A 3,848-nucleotide genomic window follows, 5' to 3' on the forward strand; every position below is an offset into this window, starting at 1 on the left:
TAAGCAGCCTAGTTGGGATGGGTTAAAGTGAACATTTTGTCCTCAAAGTTGATGTGTTAGAAGCAGGACTGGGTCAGAGCATCTCCAAAACTGCAGTCTTGTGAGGTGTTCCCAGTCTGCAGTGGTCAGTACCTATCAAAAGTGGTCCAAGGAAGGAATAGCGGGGAACCAGTGACAGGGTCAACACATGGCACCAGGATCCACTGTGGGAAGAAGGCAAGCCGGTGAAAGCAGTGTGACTTTGGGCAATGTGTGAATTTGGGCAATGTTCTGCTGGGAAACATTGGGTCCTGCCATTCATCTGGATGTTTATTTGACACATACCACCTACCTAAACATTGTTGCAGACCACGCTTTCATGAAATCAATAAAGCACCGTTCCATAAAGCAAGGAGGAACACAACAACAAGTTCAAATTCAAGGTGTTGACTTGGCTCCAAATTCCCCAGATCTCAATCCAATCACGATTCGATCCATGGAGGCCCCACTTCACAGGACTTAAATGGTAAATGGACTGTACTACTTTCAAGTCTTTTGACCACTGAATGTGCTGTACTGTACATTACATGCCACACACTCACCCTATTCATACACTGATGCTCACCAGAACAGAAACTAAGCATTCACACACAGTCACATGGCATCAGGAGCAATTTGGGATTCAGTATTTTACTCAAGGACACCTTGACAGGAGGACAAAGAGAGCCAGAGGTTGAACCCCCAACCTTCTGATTAGTGGATGACCCTCTCTTCCTCGCAGCCACAGCCGCCACTTAAGGGATCTGCTACTAATGTGTTGGGTCAGGGCTGTTTTGGCAGCAAAAGGGGGACCTACACAATATTAGGCAGGTGGTCATAATGTTATGGCTGATTGGTGTAAATCGGTCGGCTCTAATTCATTCTGTGGACTCTGTGGACAGAGTTTAACAAAAATGGGTTTGAAGATTAGTATTGGTACACTGAATTCCTACCCTACCTATAGTATGCTAAAAAATTAGCTTAGCTTAAAATTAATAACATCAATCTTTGCCTCTTTTTAGGTAGCAGGAGTGACAATTTGTCATTCTTAACATTTATTGTGTTCTGGTTTCAGAATGATGAATTAAATACAAAAAAGGGTGTAGGCTGTACAGGTGATGATTTATGGGGCAACTAGCTTGAAAAATAGTGCATATGGCTGGATATTGCCTGGTGGTATGCTCCCACTCAAGACATAATGTATGATGCACATTTAAGTTGATGAACTGTAAAAACTTTTGTTTTATTTTTTGTCTAATGGCTACTTATTTTTACAGTTGGAGAATATAAGAACCTACAGCAGTAATAAATTAAAATGCGAAATTAATTTCCATATAATTTTTTGGCAAAGCCACAGGGAGCCACTGAAGAGGGGCTAAAGAGCTGCAGGATCCCCCTGCCCTAGCTACTTAACTTAAGCATCACAACTAAATGCCTAACCCCAACCCTTTACCTCCCCCTAAACCTTAACCCAAATCTAATCTTAACCAAGTCTTCACCCTCAAACTCTACCCAAAGTGAGCACGGGCCAAAATGTCCTCATTTTGCAAACATGTCCTCACTTCCAAGGTAAAACTCAAATTGGTCCTAACAAAGATAGACATACAAGAGCACAGATTCACACACAGTGAGTCAACAGAGGCGTACTTGTCTATGATTCTTTATTTGTGTTTTTCATAGAGAACATTTAAAATGGTTCATACCCCCACAATAACTGACATCACTTCTCTGGGTTATAACACTGACACAGGAACAGGGGAACATGTACACAAGTACACAAACACACAGTCACAAATTCGGCCCATCTACAGTGTTTTACTTCCTGAACAAAAGAAATAAAATAAAGTAACAAAAAACATGAGACCCCGAGGACACACAGCCAAGGCCTGTCCCACTTTACAAAACGGTGCAGTAGCAAAGGAACGACCACATCTACAAAAGTAACAAAAATTACCATACAATCTATCATTGTGGAAGTGCTTGTAATTTTGGAAGTTTTGTACTTTTTTAAAAGGATATCAATATCAATGCCTAGAAAATCACCAGTAAAAATAGCTCTTCTCTGTAAAAATGTGCTAGCAGGACAACCCTTGGCTGTGGATTTTTTTTTTCTTTGTCACAAACTTTTTTTAAACCATTTTCAACTTGTCTTCAATACAACAACAATAATACTGTTTCTTCTTAATACAAATATGTACAGAGACTTCCACGTGTTTCAAAATAATGCCCTGCACACTGACGCATTATCTAGGGATGATGATGATGATGACAATGATGATGTTCTTCAGATTCCTTCACAGAAACTGTCCATGCAGTTTGGTACCTGAATTGACAATGAAATCACAGTTTCTTTAGCCTAACAATAGCTTGTCGTTTCATATCTCTGTCACAGAATGGCCTCTACCTGCATGTAAAAGACACATTTATTTTATTTCCCTACACATAGTGACTCTCCTCCCCAGACCCCCCGCCCCCTTAAGTATTGGTTAAGAGATCTAGAACCAGACCATATGTTTTCAACAGTATTGGAACCAACTTTGCCAAGTGTAAACTTGTCTTGTCTGAAATGAGCAGAGTGAAAAAGGCACACATGATAAGACCACACAGTTTGTAACTACGGCAGGGAGGAAGGAGAGGAGGGCGGGGACTGGGGAGGTGGGGAGCTGGGGAGGGGGCTTTTGGTTTTGCTCAGCTTGATGAAAAGTGCCACTCAACTACACATTCTCTTTCTCACAAGTCCATTTTGTATACGCCGTACGTGTCTAGGTATGACTGTTCAAGCGCACCTTCTGTGGCTAACATGGACCCAAGATGCAAAAGTGTGCTCCCCTCCCCTCCCCTACCCACATCTCAAACACACAGCTGGCTTTTGGTCTGGGCTGGTTTTTTCCTGAAAGTGTCATAATGTTAAATATTTCATTTTCATTCCAGGTGCTTTAGGGAAGCTGGGCCTTGACCAGTTTGTTTTTTTAATTTCCTTTGCTATTTCGAATAATAAAACTCACTCCATCACTCAATACTTCTATGTAAATAAGAAAACATACAGTGCGTGGGTGCAGAACCAACCGTGGGTTGCATTCGCTTTCTCAGCTGACATTTTTTTTAAATGCTACGCTTTCATGGCCTCAGTGTTATTCATTTACATACTTCAGTAGACAATTTCATCAAGCAGTTTAAAAGGGGTCATGCCATATCAAATAAGTTAGGAGAATATTTGCAGTCTTAACACTCTTGGGTAGTATTCTCGTGCATTTTCAAGAGAGGAAGGATATGCTACTTTGTTAACCAAATGCATCAAAACTATCTTTCCTGAGGAAAGGTTACACAAGACATGAAGAAGGGGGATGTTGGGGTGGGGGGCTGGGGTTTAAAAGTCATAAAACGCTTTGACATTCTTTTGAGTGATGGACACATATTTATGCAACAAACGCCTCCTCCTAAAACAAGGGGGAGATTGTGTAGCCTAACAAATCAATTTCCCACTCCCACACACTCATCTCATTTCACACGAGGCCTTGATCCAGCCGCTGCTATCGCCTCTAGCCTCAGCTGACTGGCTGACCTATGGCATTGCTCTGTTCTGCTTTAGCAGCTCTCCCCAGTCACCTGAGAACCAAATTCAGCTTCCTGTCAATCTCTTTTGGTTTTTTTTGTTTGGAAAAGAAAGTACAGCTTCCTTTTTGTACATTAGACAGCACAGGCTAAACCCCCTGAATCCAAGACATGTCTCTATCTGACATAACGATACTCGTTTTCTACAGCAACAAACAGGTTTGACGATGCTTTGTACTGTAATGCTCCCTCCAGCGTGGGGTGGGGGGGGGGGGGGG

The sequence above is a fragment of the Morone saxatilis genome, unplaced genomic scaffold (assembly GCF_004916995.1).
Source record: "Morone saxatilis isolate NCDOM2014 unplaced genomic scaffold, NCSU_SB_2.0 Contig15, whole genome shotgun sequence".
NCBI lineage: Eukaryota > Metazoa > Chordata > Actinopteri > Moronidae > Morone > Morone saxatilis.